Source organism: Protobothrops mucrosquamatus, unplaced genomic scaffold (genome assembly GCF_001527695.2).
Source record: "Protobothrops mucrosquamatus isolate PMUCROS unplaced genomic scaffold, P.Mucros_1.0 scaffold1, whole genome shotgun sequence".
NCBI classification, from domain to species: Eukaryota; Metazoa; Chordata; class Lepidosauria; order Squamata; family Viperidae; genus Protobothrops; species Protobothrops mucrosquamatus.
The window spans coordinates 5,965,523-5,987,309 of NW_015386388.1; the positions used below are offsets into that span (position 1 = coordinate 5,965,523).

The window sequence follows — 21,787 nt, forward strand, 5'->3', positions numbered from 1 at the left end:
TCGTTTATATCCTCTCTTCTCTCCCCCCTCCTCCTTTTATCTCCTCTTCTCTCTGCCTCCTCCTCCTCCTCCTCTTCTCTTCCGGGTGTGCTGGAAGCGCTGTCCAGCTAGAGCCATGTGCTCCAAACCTGGGCTCTCAGCAGAGCCCTGGCAACACCACAGCTCCAGCTAACTCTCCCCCAGGCCTCTCTGGGGCTGCTGCTGCTTCAGCTCATCCACTTTTACACTTTTCATTTTACACTTTTTTTTACAGTGCTTTTCAACCCATCGTATGCATATCACTTGCCAGGTGCCGAAGTATCACCAGTGGTACACATACCACATGTTGAAAAGCCCTGCATTAGCCCATTTCATCTCCCTAGGTCCAAAAAACTTGAACTGGAGAAGAAATTGGGAACAGTTTTTGTTCTTGCCTCGGCCTCCAAAGGCACCATAAATGAATTGGAAGCAATAGTCAATCCAAACACAAATCATTCTGAAGCAGAATTAAATTGCTGGGGCAATTCTTTATTTCTCTCTAGTTTTAATTTCAAATTGAGGTCTAGGTTTTCAAACTATGGGTGGGATACCTCACAAGTACAGCAAAACTGGCAGATCATATTCCAGAGCTCACGGAATTGAGGATTCTAACCAATGCAGAATGGTTAACCTAAGATGCATTCAGTCATAATGATCTTTGACATTATTAGATCATTTGCTGAACAGTTTGTTTCCCCCTTCCCTGAAGAACTGAAAATCTTATTTTTACATACATTTTAAAAAGAAAGAAAACATAAATAAAGCAAAGTAATGTAAATACTAAAAGCCAGCAGAAATCTGTTTTTAAAGCTGCAGTGTAAACAAGCAGAAAGCCAATTCTCCAAGCACCATCAGATTTTTGGCTTTATGAAATATTTGATTTGCCAACTGACTTATTTGCCAACCCAAATTCATATGTGTTTTCATTATGTACAATAGATTGCATTGGAGATAATTAGATAAACAACATTAATATTTCTGCAGCTTACCAAATGTTATATTTTATATACATTGCAATTTCATGGAATTACTAAATTTTCTGTAGAAAATACAATCAAAAACTTAGAATTCATCTATCATTCTCCATAAATTAGTTACATGAAGAATTTTCTTATGAATAGGTTTGGAGTTATATATAAATTATTTGCATTTTAAAATACAATATATAGAAAATACAACTCTTAGAATCCCTTACCACATACCATGTATGTGAATTGTAATTTGGCAATAATAGAAGGACATTCCAACTCCTTCTGTAAACCACAGTTATTTTGGAGATATTCTGCCTTATCTGACAAAATCTCTTTGGTCAAATCTTTATGACCTCAAATAAATTTCTTTATTTACTTCCAACAACAGCCATCACAGAAAGAGAAAAAGGTTAAAAGAGAAGTATCATCATAATTCTAACCAGCATTACAGGATTTAAAAATAAGCCAGTTTTCACACTCTGAATTCTAAAGCCAAATAAATACAGATTTCACCACAGAAGTATCAAAGGACAGAGTGACAACCTTCTCCATAAAATACAAAAGACTCAGTGCAATCTTTCCATGTCCCTGTAGTTCTGGACATAAATCATTCTTATCTTCCAGTATTTCTGAGGAGCAGTCAATCAAGTTCTCCTAACAAAATCTTTTGTTCAAAAGGATTACTGTTTTTACAGGAAACACAAATCTATGCCCCCAATATCCACTAGATAGTTCTAGCAGTTTCCAAACCACCTATGTTTTTTGATGAGGCAGAGGAAAGACATAAAACAACATATGTCCAACTATATTTCCAAATAAAAAATATACCTATAATTACTTAGGAAATAATAATTTCAAAGATTCCTAAAGAATGGAAGTTCAAGAGCATAACAAATTTCATTAGATGTTTCTCTTCAGATAGTTTTGAAAATATGTTGGTGTGTAATGAAAGCGCAATATTTGCAATAGATTTAATCAAATTCAGCAAGAAGATAATAATTTGTTGGAAACAGGAAAGAAACTCAAAGCGTTTTTCTATGGAAAGAGATTTGGCTTATGTCTTTGGGAACAGTTTTTATTTCTTTCTTTAAATGGTTTTCTTCTTTATTTATATGTAAAAGGATTGAATCTCTCCCCAAGGGCAAGCAAAACTGCTTTTTTAAAAAAAGTTTGAATGCTTATTAAAGATTTTCATTGATTTATGACAATCCTGTGGGCAACATTTGAAACTATCCTGATAACCCATTGTCAAGCCAAACAGAACATTGCTTCAAAAATTTATGAGGAGATCAGTTATGAGGCCTCCCTACATCCTTCCTTTTCTCCAGGGCAATTCTTTAAGATCTTCAAAACATTCTGACAATATCTGCAATATGTTCCATGGTCCAGTATTGTGTATGATTCTAAGTGGTGTCAGTTTTTCAGTTTATCTTGGCAGATGCAAATGAAGATCTCAGATGGCAGATTTCTATCCCCCTCTGAAATCTAATATCCCAACTTACTTTGTTTGAATCATCTCATACTCATCCTTATGTGATGATGAAGCTATCTGTTCATTCATATCTAATTTTCAGCAGTTCTATGGACCAGCTCTTTTTCAATCCTGTACAGTTTCTTGTAGTTGTTTTTTGCTCTGGCTTGTGTCAGCTTTGATAGTGTTTAGCCACTGTATCTTTTGACGACGTTGTTTCCTTTTATTGCTGACCATTCCGAGCATGGAATCAAACTCCACTGAGTTTGATTGCATGATACGGCTGAAGTAAGTAAGGCAGAATTTTGTGATTTTACCTTCCAGCGATATGTCTGATTTTATACGCTCCAGTACTTACTTGTTTGTTACCTTTGCTGTCAAAGCAATGTATAGGAGCCTTTTCCAACAACAAAATTTAAATGAGATAATTTTCCTCCTGTTTAGTTTTTTATGGTCCAACTTTTGCAACAATTGGTAACTCTAGGAAACACAACAGTGTGGACTAATCTGCATTTAGTTGCCAAGCTGATGTCCTTGTTTTTACATACTTTATTTCTTTCATCATTGCTGTGCGACCAAGTACAATCCAACACTTTATTTCTGGACTGCATTTACTGCTTTGATCAACCTGCAATCCTAAGAAGGTGAATTCTTGTACGCATTCAATCTCTTCACAGTTGATTGTCATTTTGATTTTTCCTTTCTATGCAGTGATCATGAGCTTGGTCTTTTTGATGTTTAGGAAAAAGCCATTTTTTTTTACTTTCTTCTTTAATGCTTCTGATCAGATGTCTCAGGCCTTCTTATTTCCTTAGAGATGAGTTTCTCATCAGCACATCAAAGATTACTGATGTTCCACCCTCCAATCTTTTTCCAATTTTTGGGTTTTTCAAGTTCCAGCTTCTTCATGATCCTCTTGGCTTACAGGTTGAATAAGAAATGTGAAAGGTCGCGGCAGGACAGACACAGGAAGACGGGGCTCCATCTTTCGCAATCGATTTTGCCCCGCTGCGGACCCTGGAAAGGGTCGAAAGTCGCCCCTTAAGGGTGAAAAGCAAGGAGGGGACCCTAGTTTGATCGTGGGAGGGTAGCGGCCCTTCCGTTTGATCCAACAAAGCCCTCCAAATCGGCGGTGGAAAGACAGAAGCTGCTGACAACAGAAGACAATAAGCACTAACAAGCAACTTTATAGCAATGTGGATGAAAATTTCCACCCCTTTCCCTCAGGAAAAGAAAAGCAACAAATTAATTACTTGGGAGAAACAGAAAAAATTACGAGATTGATCTGGAATTAATATATATTTATGGCTTTAAATTTGGGGACTAAAAGTGCTTTTGAGACTTTTTTTTAAAAGAGATTTGAAAAGCTTACATTATAAGTTGAGATTTAAAAAGCTGGAAAACAGTGCTAATGACATCTAGTGGTGAATTATGGCACTACAATTTGTTATGTCTAAAGGAAACTTGGCTTGAAGCCCAGATTTAGATAAAACTCTTGCTGACCTTGGAAGCTTTCACTTTTGAAGACTGTAGCTGGGAAAAGGGAAAAATATAAGAACTTCTGGGCTGTTTAACGATGTGTCAGAGATGATGAACTATTTTGAAACTGGCTTGCTAGAACTATGAATATAAATAGTATCTGACTTTCAGAGCTGTGTTGTGGAACTATTTCCCTGCAGGAGAAATACATTTAATTGCTTGAGATGATGGAATATTTTGGATTACAAATCCTTGATTGATGAACAATTTTATTATAAAAAACACCTACAAAAAATGAAATGGATGTCCCATACTCAACTTGAAATGGTAAAAAACCATCTCTAACACCTGTTCCCAAAGGCTTCAGTTTGACATACTACCAAGAAAATATGGATGAAGATCAGAAAGAAATTTTCTGCATGCTAAAATCAATACAAGAGACTATTGCCTTAGCTTTGATGGAGACTAGAAATAACACAAAGGAGATAAAAGAACAATTGTCTAATCTAAATTTACAAACTCAGAATATGACTACAAAGAAGGAACTAGCAACCCAGAAAGTAGAAGGAAAACTAGAGGAAGCAGATCCAAAGATTGAGGACCTAAAGGAAGAAACAACTGACAGAGAAGAACTAGAAGACAGAGTGGTAATATTGGAAATGGAAAAGACATCTTACCAATTAAGAACTCAGGAAATATGTGGGGAAAAGGAAGAAGAACTGATTGAATGGAAATAGAGCTGTTAGGAGAACTGTGAGGAATTGGTGAAGAAGGGAGGCTGTTTAATGAATATCAATGGGTTCGTTCTTCCAAAAATACTTTAACCAAATGGTCTTTCTTATTCCAAACAATATACACAAAAAGAGAGGAAAAGTTACTTAATGATTCAAATGCATTGACTTGGAAAGTTAGTTGGCAAAGGAAGAAACCTAGAGTAAGACTGAAGAAAATAGAGGTTTCAATCTATTAGATGGGATATTATATTATTAACTAGATGTTTGAATATGATGGAGAATAGATTATTGCTAGAAATAGAAGTATTATTATAACCAGAAAGATAAGATTTGTAACTAGAACATTAGATTTTGGTATAAGAAGGGAAACAGGAAAATGCTCAGAAGTTTGAATAAGGGAAGCTTTTGGTTACCAAATAAAACTTACTTTGAAATTATAAACAATAGAGACATTTTGAACACTGATGGGAAATTAAAATAAAAAAAGCAAAAACAGGATACTGATTGAACATATGGATATTAAGTGCAAATGCAATTAAGATATGTTTTTATATTCATATTGTTTTAAAATCAACTTTCATTTTCATGCCTGCTATAATGATATTTTACTCTTTACTCTGTTTCCTATTGTACTTTATATAACATTTAGCATAAAAAAATTAAAACTACAGTTTGCTAATTCTCCTTCATCCCAAATAAATAGAGAGAAATGAAATATCTGCTGTAAGAGCAAATGAAAATTACAGTGTTTGTGCTATTTCTCTGTTTTGTATACTTAATTCCAATCTGAGATTGAGAATGTTCAGTCTCAAAACAGGAAGAACTTACAAAGTACTGGAAAAATCCTAGGTGATAATTTTTTCATGTCAGTTACACTCAGCAAAAATCTTCCATCAATTTATGCTAAAAAATAAATCAGCCCTAAGTACTGACCCAATTACTGAGTAAAATATGTTTTCATTGATGAAAGATTAAATCTCACTGCCTTGTGCAGCAGCCCTTGGTTTTTTTCACTCTACTCTCTTTGTAAGTTAGGGAGAGAATGGAGACTCAACCACCAAGAGTGGAACCCAGGAAGCACTGTACTCGTTAATTAATTGCAATAATAATGCTTCATGCATGTAAAGTAATGTTCAAGAAGACAAAAGGTTGTTAGGTTCACTTTTCTTCCATTTTCAAGCTAAATCAACTATTAGGAATCCATTTGCTTTCTCAAGGGCTTATTTTCAACCAGAGCTCCTTGGAATATATGTCTACACTGTATATGGTCCCATCCATATAGCTGTTATGTCTTAGCTCTAAACTAATTCCTTCTTAAGAGGAAATAAAATAGAGAGATTACACCCAGACCCTACTTCTGGTTCCACTTGGGAACACAACATTCAGGTGAAAGGACTACCATCTAGAAAGGTAAAGCTTTTCTATCTCCAAATCTATGTGGTACAACACATTTGAGGAGAGAATGGTTGCCACCCATTGGCATGTTGCAGGAAACAAAAAAAAACACCTGTAACTGGGCTAGATCCAGTGCTTTTTTTCTAAAAAAAAAAAAAAAAGGTGCCGGAACTCACACATGTCATATCTTGCCTACCCTACAAGGTTCCATCCAAAAAAGGTGCCGGAACTCCGTTCTGGGCGTTCTATGAGAAAAAAAGCCCTGGCTAGACCAGTTAAGAGATGTGCATCCTGCTATGGTGCCTAATGATATTACTGTACGAAAGAGTACCTAAACCAATAACTAACTCTGACAAAAATGGTAGTCACATATCACAGACATTATGTTTAAAACTAATCTCTTAACTATATGAAAATTTTTATTTTAGTAAAAAAAAATAATGCATTGTGATTTTTAAAAACACAAAACATTGCATAGTGTAGTGGCCTAGCTAGTTTTCAAATATGATAAATCAGATCATCCATTATTATAAATTATGGCATATAGCAATAGCAATAACATTTAGACTTACAGCACTCTCTGAGTGGTTTACAGTTTTAGCCTATTGCCCCCAACAATCTGGATCCTCACTTTACCTCCATTATCAAGTTCTATAGAACCCTGAATACCAAAGGATGGTGAACATGAACACAAAAGGGCTATGGAACCCTTCTTTTGCCTGTGAGTTTTTCATTATAATCTACTAGCAATTTTGGAATGAGATTACTGACTTTTCATGGCTGGATTCATGTATGAGCTATAGATTGGCATTATTTGTTTCTGGAATACTGCCTTGTATAAAATATTACTGTGGTTTGTAAACTATGGTTTATATTTGCAATGGTGTGTGAAATCCAGCCAACTGTAGCCCTAACTAGCTGGGCATAGCAAATGCTGTTAATCCAGTCAGTCTTAGATGAGTTCCTATACTGTTTGCAAACAACACATTAGGTGTACCCTCCTCTCTTCTGTCAGATCTTTATAGGAGAAAGTGGTAATGGAGTAGAAAATAGAATCCTTGCTTATTTAGAATCAAGCTTTACAATTGCAAAGTGACTCTGTCACAAGCAGACTGGGCTTTGAGAGAGGTCCCATTTGCCTCTGAACAATTGTCTGAGGGATCAGAGACTAGAAAATGATAGCCATTTTTGTTGCAGTTTCCTTGTCTCTCCCCTCCCCTGTGAACTATAGTTGTCCTACAGCAAAGCCATGACAGCTAAATCAGCTTACATTTGTAGCACAGGTATGTAAAGCATGCAGCTCATCTTTATTGAAAAAGGAAGGGTTGATGCTGTACGATTATGGACCTTTTCTCTTTTCTTTCTTTTAGGAACAATTGCATCACAGCAAAAAGGCTACTGAAAAAGCATGAAAATAGATTTATCTGCTTGAGTTGCCAGCCCATCACTGAGCAGACAGCAGGTGAGGAAGTTCAGAATCAGCGGGCAGCAGCTGCTTATCAAAACGCTGATGGGTTTTGTTTGTTTCTACAAATACTGATGAAGAGATTTTGTGGTTTTGGTCATCCAATGTTACAGGAAATAAAGCAGATAGAAAGCAAAAGTAATGCAGGTGGCTGGCAGGCAAGATAAGAAGAGGAATCTTGGAAGAAAGTCTTTACCTCCTTTTTCCTCCCCCCCCCTTTTTCCTTTCCTTTTTCTTTTTGACATAGAGGACATGTATCTACCATCACCTTTTAAAAAGGAAAATTATTAAAAATCACACTACTGGCAAACTGCCATCTTGCTGCCATATTACCGCAGTACAATCTGGCAATCTTCTGGAGCCATATGTTGGGATCTACATGTGGTCCATGAGTTGCCCACCTACACTTCAGATCAGAGTTAGATGGGAAGTCGTTCCTTCACACATGAAGGAATACAGTAAGAGGTCTAGAGCCAAAGGCCAACACCTTGAATTATAGGAATTGTAGTTTCATATATTTGCCATCAGATTTGAGGCAGTTAGTGAACTAAAACTTGGTAAGACAGAGTGGCTGTGGATATGCAGAGCCTTGGGATCTGAAGGTCTGTCATCTATCATTCTGGATGGGTAGCACTATCCCAGACAGACCCAGTTTGCAACTCAGACCTGCAAGTCCTGATGAAAGAGTGGCAGTCATGGCTTTGCGCAACTTTGTGTCGTGTGCCAATTACACCCTTTTCTGAATCACGAGGGTCTGTGCTCAGTCACACATGCCTGGGTTATCTCCTGTTTGGATTACTGCAATGCACTCTACCTGGGGCTATCTTTGAAGAATATTTGGAAGCTACAATTAGTCCACAATGCAGCAGCACATACAATTTTGGAGGCCTTTAGGGTGGTACATGTAATAGCACTGTAACATGACTGCCGATTTGCTTCGGGGTCCAATTCAAGATGTTGGTCATCACCTTTAAAAGTCTTAGATCCAGAATATCTATGCTTCAATGGGATTGAATTGGCCCACTCATGCTGGCAGAAGAGACCTATTGCAGACCCCATCAGCCAAAGAATTGTGGCTGGCAGCGTCCAGAAGAGCTTTTTCTGCCATGGCTCCAGTCCTTTAGAACAGGGGTGTCAAACTGCCAGCTCATGGGCTGGATGCATCATGGCGAAACCGCGCACATCCCATTGCCAGCAATGGAAAAAAAGTTGTGACATGTCACATGACGTTGCAAGTTTGACACCCCTGCTTTAGAACATCTTCCCCTAGGAAGTGATGCCTGCAACCGCCCTTTTGGCCTTCAGGAAATATCTTAAAACCTGGCTATGCCAGTTGGCAGAGGGCCCTGAAGAAAAGCTATTGCCTGGAGATGGCTATTGTAGTAACAGAGAAGCCACCACCATCTCACCATTATCTCACTCACCAATGATTTTTTTAGTTTGTTTAATTGCTTGTTCTTTTAATCTGTTTTATATTTATTATTGTTTTTACTTCCATGTTTTATTACATTGTAAGTTTCTCAGTGTCGTCCTGCATTGTGAGATGAGCAGCATATAATTTGATAAATAAAATATTCTCAGACAGATATTTCTTTGTCAAATGACTATATTCTTCTGTGCTCCCCCCATAATCAAATAGATGACGCTCTGCTTTTATAATGGTTCTTTTCAGAGAATCTTTGGTGGCTGGTTTAGCAAGGCCTTCTCCTAAAAGCAGAAATCTTAATTGACCACTTTATTCCATGCACTGATAAGTTCTAGCTGCACTGAAATAATTACATATCCCTTTCTTTTGGGTTCAGTCATTGTTCCCATGCAGAGATCTTTGGGGAAAATCCGATGCATTTTAGCTGAGGAGATTCGTTATTCAGAAGGATCAAGACAGGGTTTATATCTCTTCAGATAATGAATTTCTCTATGCCAGTGTCTCCTGAGATATATTGTAAATCAGGATTTTCTTAGATTAAGCAAATTATCAGGGAATAGAGAATTATGCAGCTTAGTCTGGCTCCATCTTTCATACAAACCATTGCTTATACTTGGCTTGGCTGTAAATATTTCCAGATCAGACACTATCCTGCACTTCATTTTTTCTACTGGGTAGATTATTTAATTGTTTTATGCTGGTATATTCCATCTATTGTTCAGCAGCTCCAAGAATAAACATTCTGGTTTTTTCTCACAGAAACAATCCTGTGAAGTAGGCTGGGTTGCGAGCTAATGAGTAGCCCAAATCACTCAGCTTTTTTGGCTACTGATCTTAATTCTTCCCAACTTTGCCTCCAATTCATTTTGAATCCATAATGCTCTTTAGGGTCAGGTTCCTAACTTCCCTTTAGGAAAGCAGAGAGTTAAGGGGAGTTTTTTAAAAAAATGTAAATTGGATTTATTATTAGGTAAATAGGGATATAAACTTGGAATGGATTGTTGTTGTTAGTTGCGAAGTCGTATCCAACCCATCGCAACCCCATGGACAACGTTCCTCCAGGCCTTCCTGTCCTCTACCATCTTCTGGAGTCCATTTAAGCTCACGCCTACTGCTTCAGTGATTCCATCCAGCCACTTTATTCAATATCCATTGGAATGGATAAGCTATACTAATTATTGTTTTCTTTTAGAGGTGAACAGAATCCCTAACTGGATTTTGTCTGGTACACATTACAACCAAAAGAGAAGAGATTGGTGAATGGTTTCATTTTCTCTTTGGTACAACTAATTAATATTGTGAAGCACCCTATGCAGTCAAACACAAAATATACTACCGTGGCAACAACCAAAGAAAAGAACAGTCTTCCAATCCAAGCATAGCTGGATTATATCACCATGTTTGACTATCCAGTTGCTTTCTTGGGCACCAAGGGGTTTAAAATTTAATAAAGATCACCCTGCTTTGGTAGAAACATCTCTTTTCCTAGAGGAAAAACACACAAGATGCAGCCCTCTCCCCCGCCCAATAAAATGCTTCTCCCAAACCTCTGAGTCAGGGGACAGTGGAAAACATGTAGATAAAGAAACCGCCGGTGTGATTTGATCTTCTTTACATGAATTTAGATTAAAGTTAAATGTGTTTTGGATCCTTTAGAGACCAGCCTATGCCACAGATTTCATTGATAGCAAATTTATCAGCCTACAGCATTCAGTTTCATCTATGATTTGGGGACAAGGAGATTAAAAGGAATGGAAAGTGACATATGCTTTATACATATTTTACAGCCTGCTCAGAATTTCTAGGGAGTTTTTGAGCAAAGAAGCTAACATGATGTCTATTTTACAAATGCCTTTAAAACCGTGCTGATCAACGGAACTATTTGGCAATCCTTTATGCTGTTTATTTGGAGGAAACTGTACCTGAAAGAGTAAGAGCTGTTATAATTGAAGTCATCCTATGACTTAAAAATTGGCCAAGAAAGTCAGTGTTAAATGTATTCAATTTCTCTCCTCACTGAATGACCACTTGTTCAGCAACTTTTCCAACTAAAGAGAGTGCTGAACGAGGGGATTTATGATGGATCCTCATAGCAACGGTGATTATGTGATTGAGATCTGGATGCATCTCACAGTCACATGATCAGCATTTGTGACCTTCACTACTGCTTCTGACAAGCAAAGTCAATAGGGAAGCTGGCAAGAAGTCAAAAATGGCAATTACATGACTTGAAGACATTGCGACCATGCAAGATAATAACTGGGACTGCTGCAATTGCCGTCATAAGTTGACACAGTCAGGTGACATCATGCTTTAGGACATTCTTGCCAGAGTTGCCAGTCCCAGTTACCATCATTACGTGAGGACTACCCTGTAACCACAGAAGCAAAATAAAAAAGAATCAGAGGACTACACTCATGTGTCTATTTCCCAGCACACTTTTCAGTGAAAGCTGAACGGAGCCCGCATAGGTTAGGTCTTATTCCCAGAATGAACATCTATGACATTGGTTACTAGATCACAAAACTACAATTACTTACTTCTTTGATTTAATGCAGTATGTAATAACATCGTATCTGCCAATTGAGTGACTGGATACCTCATTCCCCTACTTTTTTCTAATAAAAGAGGGGGGGAAACCCACCACCTTAAAATGTATGCAAGCAAATTTGTATTAGAAAAATTTGTAAAATTTTTGCCTCCAACTTAATATTTTATTTCTTAAAACAGCTTTCCCTTTGAAATACTTTCTAGGAATGAGTTGTCATCCTGCATACATTGTTTGCTGAATGCCACTAGAGAGTTGTCTTGTTTTGGCTGATTGGAAGAGACAAAACTGACCAGCTGATCGTTGCAAGCTCCAAGGTTGTTCAAAATCTGGCTCAGTGACAGCTTAGACTCAACTGCTTTGTCAATTTTACTGTAAAGTTCAGCCTTCAGCTGGAGGGCTGTTTCTCCTCAGGTTGCTCTGTTGCAGCTTGATCCCACTGGCACTGAGGACCATTGTTTGTTCTACTTTAATGTACATGAATTTTCATGAGGCTCCACATACACACTCTAGCATTCCCATTGTGCCTGCTGCACAATGATGTATATACAAGAATGCTTAATAGCCTGAAGGATATCTCAGAATAAAAACAAATACATACATGCATATCTGCAAAGATTAAGAATGCATAATACTGAGTCCTTATATGCAGGCAAGAGAACAGTTGTCTGCCCCTTGAACTATTTGACTCTAGTAGCTAACTTTTAGCTTAACTATTTCTGGCTTAACTATTCTGTCTTTTAATATGGACAGCCAAAGAGAATTACAGGCCAAAACCACAATTACCTCCAAGCTATTTTCCAAATTCTAAAGATTTTTATTTATTCAAAAAACCCATGTGTTTTATAAAGATATAGAACTTGTCACCAGCAATATTTCGACTGATAAACCAAGGATATGCACAATGAACGCTTTCTGTATATATTCTCAGAATGGCAATTGACAGGAAGTTCTGTGATGCAAATGGAGATACTTCAGATTCTTAGGTGCCAATTGGTATAAAGGTCTTTGAAGGCGATCATAGTTCTAAGACCTGAGACACTGATTGGCAGAAAGATTTGAAAAGAAGGGGGAAACTCCGGATTCTAAAATATTGATTAGCTGGAAAGTGCTAGGATCCTCCAAGGGTGTCCCAGGAGGAAGTGAGTGTTCCGTGCAGGCATTGCGCTCTGTCTCTGCCAGACACTCTCTTACTAGCACCCGGGCATGAATAATGCCTCGCTTCAGTCGTTCCATAGCACTCTTGCTACCTGCGTATGTAGGTCGGATCTCTTTGCCCATCTCTTCAATTACAGAAAGCAAATCTATATATGTGCTGTGGGAGCCTTGGGCACCTGTTGGCTTCATAGCCTGCACGTAGCCCACAGACGGGGGCCCAAAATCGTTGAAGAAAGGTCAAAAGAGGGCAGATGCTCCAGGGACAGAACCCAGATGGGGATGGAACATTGGTAGCAACCGGTGGGGCTCTGGGGGTGGGACTGGCGCTACTGCTGCTGGTGCCGGCACCTCCTGATCTGGTAAGGGCAGGCACGATAGGCTTCCCAAACTATTTTAAATTTAAATTTAATGCAAATAAGCATTAATAATGTTTATTACAAACATTAATAAACAGGATCTAACAGGATCAAAATATGTCAGGAAAGAAGGAGTAGGAAAGGAAAAAGAAATAAAGAAGTGTCAGACGGTCCCTCTTCCTCACAGTTGTCTGCAGAGTAGTGTTAAATAACAAGGTGTGTGTTGGGATGTCACAATACAAATCTGATAGCTTACACCCAACACTGGGACACAAGAGCCAGGAGTTGGCACTGCAATATTGCAAGACATATTCAGTTATTATTTTCATTACTGCAGTTTGTATTGAATAGCTATGGCCTTCCTGTTTTGATCAAAGAACTTAGCCAATACTAAATATTCTTAATCATTATTAAGAAAGAAAGACTATAACTATTTATCACAGACAAGTCCTTTGGTAGAACAAATAAAACTCTTGTCTGAAATTTTGAAAGAGTCACAGCCCACTAATTTAGATCAGTGTTATTTAATGTTAATTTTCCAGCTTTATTGGTAACACAACTCCCAGATTCCAAGTCATCAAAAACAAGAAGCCATCCTGCCTATGAACAATAGTTCTGACATGCTGGATGAAGGCCAAAACCTAGATAACCAGTAATGAATGTGATAGGTTGTCATGGAGCGACCTATGGAACATCATGGAGAAATTCTTTGTGATCACTAGGAGTCAAAACAATTTAATGGCACATAATCAATCAAAAGAAATCTACCAGAAGAGTACACAACAGGGGAAGCCTACTATTAGAATTTACAGTAAACAAATAACATTGCAGCCAGTGAATTCAGTCTGTTGAGTCTTTTCATACATTTTTAATTACAACTGGTTCTAGTGCTCTGATACATTTGCAATATAAAAAAATCTAGAAAAATAACTAAGACGTACAGTTTTTAAAAAATTCATGTACCAAGGAAGGGAATCCAAATAAGGATGTGGGCAAGAAGATAAGAGGGTCTCTGCGGAATGGATATCAAATAATCTGTATGGAAGCATCTATCAACTCAGTCTTCTATTTTAACCATTGAAACAGCTTTTTAACCTTGCAGCATATTTATATTAAGGACAATCTTGCCCTTTCTTTCTTTCCATCGCACACTCAACCATCTGTTAAAGCAAAACTCCTTAAAAGGGGTAGTAGCTTTGGAAAGATGATACTTGGAAGCTTAGGCAAGGACCACTGCTCTGTCTAAGCTACCAAGATGAAGGATCTGATAGAAATTATGGAGGGAAAGGAAGATATAGCACTGAAAAAAAGAAAAAGAACTCAAACTGCAATAACATCATTGCGCTTGTTCCGGCTTTCCATTAACTGGAAATGTGTGGCTAGCTACATCCTTAATATAAAGTTTTTTCTACAAGGTCAAAGAAAGTAGGTAGCTTATTAGAGGTATAACAAAGTGTTGCCAACTTTACCAAGTCAATTCTTTGAAGCTTTCTCTGTCAGAACTCAGATGGCTAAAGCAAGCGTTTGTAACAAAAACACTGTGCAAAAGGACTGGCTGCTCCGACAGATTATATGGCTCCAAATAGTCAGGGCAATTCTGTGACTTATGGACAGGAGAATCCAAACTCAGTTTTTTCCTGGTTAACATACATAACATTCTTCGGCATGTTCCCATTTTGGAAGACAAAAAAAAAAATAACAGGTTATTTTTTCTCTCTCAGTTTTGTTTTAGACAGTCTTAAAGGGAAAGTCCCCTGGATAAATTGATTCAGGTCTCCCAACTGAATCTCCCTGTTCACAGTCCATAACCTTAAAAAATTCACCACACTGGTTATATCCAGTTTTGGTTTTGCCCTGGCCCCACCAACTTCATAAACAGGAGTTCAACTTACAAGATGCCATTTAAGAGTTGAAATGAGAAAAAATTAGATCCATATATCAATTTTAACAACAATAGGTGAAAAATGGTTGTAAAATAATTACAGATAATCCTCGATTTAGAACCACTTATTTAGCAACATTAAAAGTTACATCGCTGGACTTCCGGTTTGCCGCCACAGCCACTGCGGACATTTGGAAGGCGAGCTCCATCTTCCACATCCGTTTTTGCTCCGCTGGGGGACCCTGGAAAGGGTCGAAAGTTGCCCTGTAGGGGCGACGAGCAAGGAGGGGACCCCCACTTGATCACGGGAGAGCAGCAGCCCTTCCGCTCGATCTGGGGCAGCACTCCAAACTGGCGGAGGAATGACCGGCCATAGTAATATGGCCTGTCATTAGGCTGCAGACAGCTGAAGTCAAACTTACTAACAAGCACTTCGAAAACAACATGGATGAAACTGGATGAGATCTGATCTTCTCTTTACCCTAAGTGCTTTCTTTTTCTGTAAAAGCTACCTGAAGTATCTTTCCCCCTGTGAGGAGAGAGGGAAGGGAATTTCTATCCAACCCTCTAAGAATAGCGGCGTCTGACTACCCAGGGAAATTAAAGCATTAAAAGAACAACTTTAATCTAATTGGATTTATATGTTCCTGAAACTCGGGGACCAAAAATTTTTCTATTTTTATTGGAGAAAGCAATACATGAAGCCATTCTTTTAGCTTGTGATAAAATAAGACTTAACATAAAAGATTAAGACACCAGCTTAGATACACAAACCCAAACTTTCACTACAACCAAAGAACCTATAATGCAGAAGATAACAGAAGAAGTGGGACAATCAAATATTAAGACAGAGGAATCAATTGACCAACAAATACAGCTGATGGAAAATCCAGAAAAGGAAGCGACAACACTGAAAATGGAAATGACTTTCTATATAAACCAGAACAAATTTGAAAAAGAAGATTTGATAACTGCTGCAAGATTATTAGTAGCTCAATGTTGGAAAACGGAATGCTTGCCCACTATAGAAGATTGGGCTTTTAAAGTTTCAAATTTAGCAGAAATGGCTAAGATTTCAGCCTACGTGAAGGATTACTCACAAGAAAGATATATTTTGGTTTGGAGAAGATGGATAGATTATATTGAGAATAAATATGGAACTAAAAAGTTTCATTTGGTTTTTGAGTAAATTTTAGATTGTTAATGTAGTTTATTTCTTTTTAATTAGTAATAATGATGTATAATATGTTTGTTTAGAAGAGAGCTAAAGGATGTTATAGAATTGTTAATTTAAGGGTGACATAATTTAAGATGGAGTATAATTATTGTATTGTTAACCCTGTGTGTGGCTCTGGGAAGTCGGGGGGGGGAGGNGGGAGGAGGGGAATTATATTGTAAAACTTTTTAAAATTTTCAATTAAAAAAAAAATTGAAAAAGAAGAACAGATTGAATGGAAGACAAACATATCAGGCCAAACATGGGGAATTGGAATAACAGGGAGCCAACCTAATGACTACAAATGGGCTAGCCCTTCCAAAAAAATGGCAATTAAATGGTCTCCTTTATTTCAAATAACATATATAATAATAGAGGGAGATCTATTTGATGATCTAAAACAACAGATATGGAAGCCTAGTTGGCAAAGGAAGAAAGCCAGAATAAGGTTGAAGAAAATTGGGGTTTTGACTTATTAGAGAGGATTTCACATTATTAATTAGAGGGTTAACAGGAGAAGTTGAGATAAGGAGAATTCTGGTCATTAGATTTAAAATACTTGGAAATTAGTTGAAAATAAGGACTTTATCTGTTTAATATTTAAAAATTAGACCTAAAAGGAAAAAAAAATAATTATTACGAATGTATTTGATTTATTGATTAACCCAGGTAATATACATAATGGTTTTGATTTATTAAAGGGGATATTGTATTATTAAGTAGATGATTTAATATGGTGGGAAATAGATAACTTTTAGGAAATAGAACAAGAATATATTCAAATAGATAAAATGTGTATTTTGGATATTAGATTTTGTTATGAATTGAGATAAGGGAAATTTTGGTTATCTAAGGCTTGAAAATTATAAATATCAAAGGTTAAATTGGAATATTGATGAGAAATTAATAACAGGATATGGATTGTTTATGAAGATTGAATGTAATTAAGATATGTAAAAGCTAAAAATTTATTGATAAATGTAATAATGATATTTTTATTGAGTTGATATAATAAGAACTGTACTAGCTTGAATACGAGACAGTAAATGTTAAGGGAAAAAGAGAAGAAACATTTGATGTTGCAACTTGAGACTTGTACTAAAGATTTTGTTATCGAACTATTGATTAATCCAGTCACTGCACTGGTTTTTAAATACTTAAATGTAAAATTGGAAAATTAATAAAATATTTTTTTTAAAAAAAGTTACATCACTGTTGTAAAAAGTGACTTACAACCAGTTCTCATATTTATGACAACTAGAGAATCCCTCCAATCATGTGACCAAAATTCAGATGTTTGACAGCCGGCATGTATTCATGATGGTTGCAGCATCCCAGGATCATGAGAACACCATTTGTGACCTACCTGTCAAGTGCAAGAAATCAGAAGTCCAGGACATCCAAATGAATATAAAGGTTTATTGCATGCTTAAGCTCTCTACAAGAATCTGAACTACTAATGGCCAAAGCAAATTGATGGTAGATAAGAGTCAATGAAATTCAAGATGGGTTGGATTTATATCTCTTGTGGGCAAGAAGGGACTTGAGACTGATGATGTGTTTGACTCCTCCCTCAGGCTCAACCTGGACATCTCCTACAATACCCAGGAGGCTTTTAACAAAGAAAGTCAATGGGGAAAACCAGATTCACTTAACAATCACATAAATTGCTTAACAACTACCTTACTAATTGTCATAAATTTGGGAGCCACTCATTTAACAACTGCATTTAGTAATAGAAGTTCTAGTCCCAACTGTGGTTGTAAGTCAAGGGCTACCAATAATAGCTTGGCAAGCTTTACTTTTTTTTTATTCCTTGCTTACTTGGGCTACATCAAGGTTGAAATTGGGAGCTTTGGTCCATCTTTGCTGAACCTAAAACAAACAAACTCGAAGCCAAATAACAATAGGGCTTTTTCAGGGAAAGAAAGGGAAAGAGAAAAGGGAAAAAAGAAAAGGGAAAAAGAAAAGAAGAATGTGATTATAAACTTCCCTAATTCACTATTTGCCCTATTACATTTTCATTTCCTACTATCTTTTCTTCTTGAAGCTTTTCAACAATTAACACCTTTTTTTTTTCTTGCATCTCTAGAAAGTTGCAGTTACCAATTTTCAAAGTGATTATGAAGAGCCATGACAACATTCTCCTGGATTCTTCCTACCTGGGACAATATAAATTAAAACTACATTTGTGTAAGAGTCTGCACTGCAGGCAGTATGCACCATAGCAATTAAATCCTTACTGCTGCAATTACCCTTTCCATTTAGGAAGAGCAATGGGGCTGAGAGACAGAAACACAGTGGAAGAGCACCACCCCAAATTGTCTCATCTGTGTACTTAAACAAGCCTGATCTCAAAGCTCTAATAGAATATAATGTTCAAGGTCCACAGGCTACATAATACCCCACAAATTGCCAGTAATTTATAATTTCTAAGTGATATAAATTATTAAAAATATGGGAAATAACAAGTGAACTATATTTAATTAATTTGATTGATTTAATTAAATGAATTGTTATTTTTGTGCTCCAAAGTTTAAGGTCCCTAAAAACTTGTAAAATCCAATTTTTCATCAGGAAAACTTTCTTTTCCTCTTGACAAATGTTTTACTCAATATAAATGATTTTGGGTTAGCACTCTGTGCTAACTTCAAAACCCTGGTGAAAATCTGCATTAAAATTATGCAAATCTGACATAATTATGCAAATGTATTCTTTTCCATATTCAGTAAATGTATTCTGGGCATTATCTTATTGCTTTCTTTCTCTCCCCCAGTTTTACCAACCATGGTGTTATCTTACAATTTAGGAAAAAACTTTTAAATTAGTGAGTGTAAAACCAAGCTCAACATATTGCTATCATTTATGTTAAAGATCTCAGGATCTGCCTTATAAAAAGTGATTTTATTACTGTGTAATATTGTGATATTATGTACAGTATTCTGTTTCAATATAATGTGAAGTGTGTTGGGGGGGAGGGCACTACATATTTTTCAAAGGTCCATGGTGAAAGCAGGAAATCTTTTTTAGAGAGCTAACACCTTTACCTCAGTCCTGTCCCCAATCTACAATTCTGCCTGGCCAAAGATGTCTTTTTATTTTTTTACAGTATTTATCTCCAATTTACATTAATTCATACTGCAACAGCAGCCTGACCAGCCTGATTTAAAAGCAGTGCAGATAGACTGTTTGTCATACTAATGTTCAATTCATGCAAATTTTTAGGGCAACATGCCATCCTGTGAAATTCAATGCCTGATTACAAGAAAACCCGATTGACTTCAGTAGTTTTTTTTTTTCACTCGAATAACTTGTTTTGTAAGATGGCATCCATACTGTTTTATGCTTGATTAAGCAATCAAATAACAATTCATTCAAAGCTATACAGAACACATGTCACAGAGCTTGGTTCAAATCTATTGGCTCCTGAACTTTCTATGACTTGGCCCATTTTACATTTTCCCTTTCAACACTTACTTAATGCTTTTACAGCTCACCTTTCCTACAATAATCTCAAGATGTCATAGCTTATTCTCTCCAAAATATTTTATCTTCCCTACATTCTACTGTGGTAGTTCATATTTAAAGATAATTACTTGCTAAAGATCAAAGGAAGTTTATGGTTGAGTGAGATTTGAACTTGAATCTTAGTAAATCTTAGCATGATACAATTACATTGTGCTAATACTCAACAAGGTGACGACCTGCCTTACAACAAGCCAAGTGTGTCTGGGATACAAAGCAATCTGAAAACTGCCAAGTTGAATAACCCATCTTAATTTAGAGCATTTTTTTCCCCAACTCGGCAAATTCTATCTATATTGGAACTGCAACTCCAGAACTCCCAAACAGCTCTGCTATTATTTTAACACAACTGGAGGGGTTGAGCTTGGGGGAGAGTGATTTAAAGGAAGCAATGCTTTTTTTTTCTGTCTTAGTGCAATCTCCTCAGGCATTTTTTCTCTCATTCTTAGCCAGAGGTTTTTAAAACAGTTTGCTACTTCAGTTCCTTTAACTGAAGATGCAATTTGAGGGTCAAATGGATCTCACCAACTAGCTAGTTTAACTCAGAACTAATAAGAGGAGAGATTTTTTTTAATGAGCAGAAATATAATAAAATGAGACTCTATTAGGAACAGTTTGATTTATTAGTTCAATAGCATATCTTCTGAAAACAAATGGATTTAAGATTGGTAAAACATTAGGACACAAAAAAGCAATATGGAAGTACATGATCACATTTGCATGAAGTGGTGCACTTTGCATAATGAGACTATTTTCTCCACTTGTAGTATATTTCAAGGTACTAATTTTCATTCCTAATTTAGAGAAGAGCAGCTTTTTCAAGTAGAAAAGAAAGTAAGATTTGCCCAAATGCACCTGCTGCTAAGAACAGGAGAAAATGTTCAACAATTTACATCTGCCTCTTCAGTCTGTGCTGGAAAAACCTGGCAGTTAAGATATGGTAGACAAGTGGCTCTTTGAATTCCCCTGAAAGTAATTTATCAGCAGAAATGTCCATGCCACTCAGACGTATCTCATTAGGCTACAACTTTTAGAACAGCAAGTCAATAAACAAAAAATTTAATTCAGCTTTAGCAGATTAAATCAGAAACCATGCATTTATTGGACTCAAGATTTAAAGACACTGTTTACTTTATGGAACATTTTGGGGGAAGCAGATTTCACTCATCAGGAATGAGAAAAGATTTTAAGTAGTTTTTCCTACTAAACATGCCTGCTTCCTTTTGCTTATTATAGTGACGCATGTTTCTTTAAACTGTTTAAAAAGGTCTGTCACACAAACATTTAATTAAGTAAATTTATCATTATTTTAAAAAAATACCAGATTGGTGAAGTTTTCAACTAATTTTATCAAACACTTTGTATTACCAACTATCTATAAACAAGCCATTCAATTTCCTTTATTGTATCACCTTCCATTGAGTTCCGCTGGCCAAGATATATGTAGTGGTTTACTACATCTAGTTCTTCTCCAGAGAGAAGAGAACAACATCATCTGCAAATCTTAAGTGATTTAAATAGGCACCTTAGATATAGTAGTCTAAAAGTTTAGAGATGCCCATAAAAAATAAATTATGAGGGAAACTACACAGATACAAATGATCTTACAGAATAAGAGGTAATGAATAAAGAGACTATTTATTGCAAAAAATCCCCTATTGCAGAGTCTGCCTCCCTCAGGTTGAAGCTGTTTGAGATAGACTGGAAATTTCCAGAAGCAAATAGACAGATCTTTAGCTCCTCCACAGGAGAGGAGAATACTAGTTTCTGTTGCTACAAGGATTCAACATTTTTAATAACAAGAGATCTAAATTTATTACCTGTCACTTTTTAAATTTATAAAACACCACACATGTAATTTATTTGTGGAAATTACTGGGCTTATCGGAAAGTTGCAGAGACAAATGAATGCTAAACATACCATAACCAAACTTGTCTAGTTCATAGGGTTGCCAGGTGTCCACTATTTGAGTGGACAGTCCACTTTTTTCACATTATGTTCACTATTTTTTTTCACAAAATAGTGGACATTTTTTTTATTCAAAAGCTTTATGATGAAATGGTACGTAATCTAAAGCTGTACAGTCTACTTTTTTTACTACTTAACCCCCCCCCCCCCCGCTTGTCCGCTATTTTTTGGAAG

General features: G+C 36.6%; 1 protein-coding gene and 1 pseudogene across 1 annotated transcript in view; both read right to left on the reverse strand.

Moving 5' to 3' along the window:
- ASIC2 (acid sensing ion channel subunit 2) overlaps positions 1-21,787 on the reverse strand; it is a 187,221-nt gene that overhangs the window by 112,780 nt on the left and 52,654 nt on the right. The gene's annotated exons all lie outside the window — the stretch shown is intronic.
- The window catches only part of LOC107303006, a 55,529-nt pseudogene continuing 46,275 nt past the window's right edge, over positions 12,534-21,787 (reverse strand).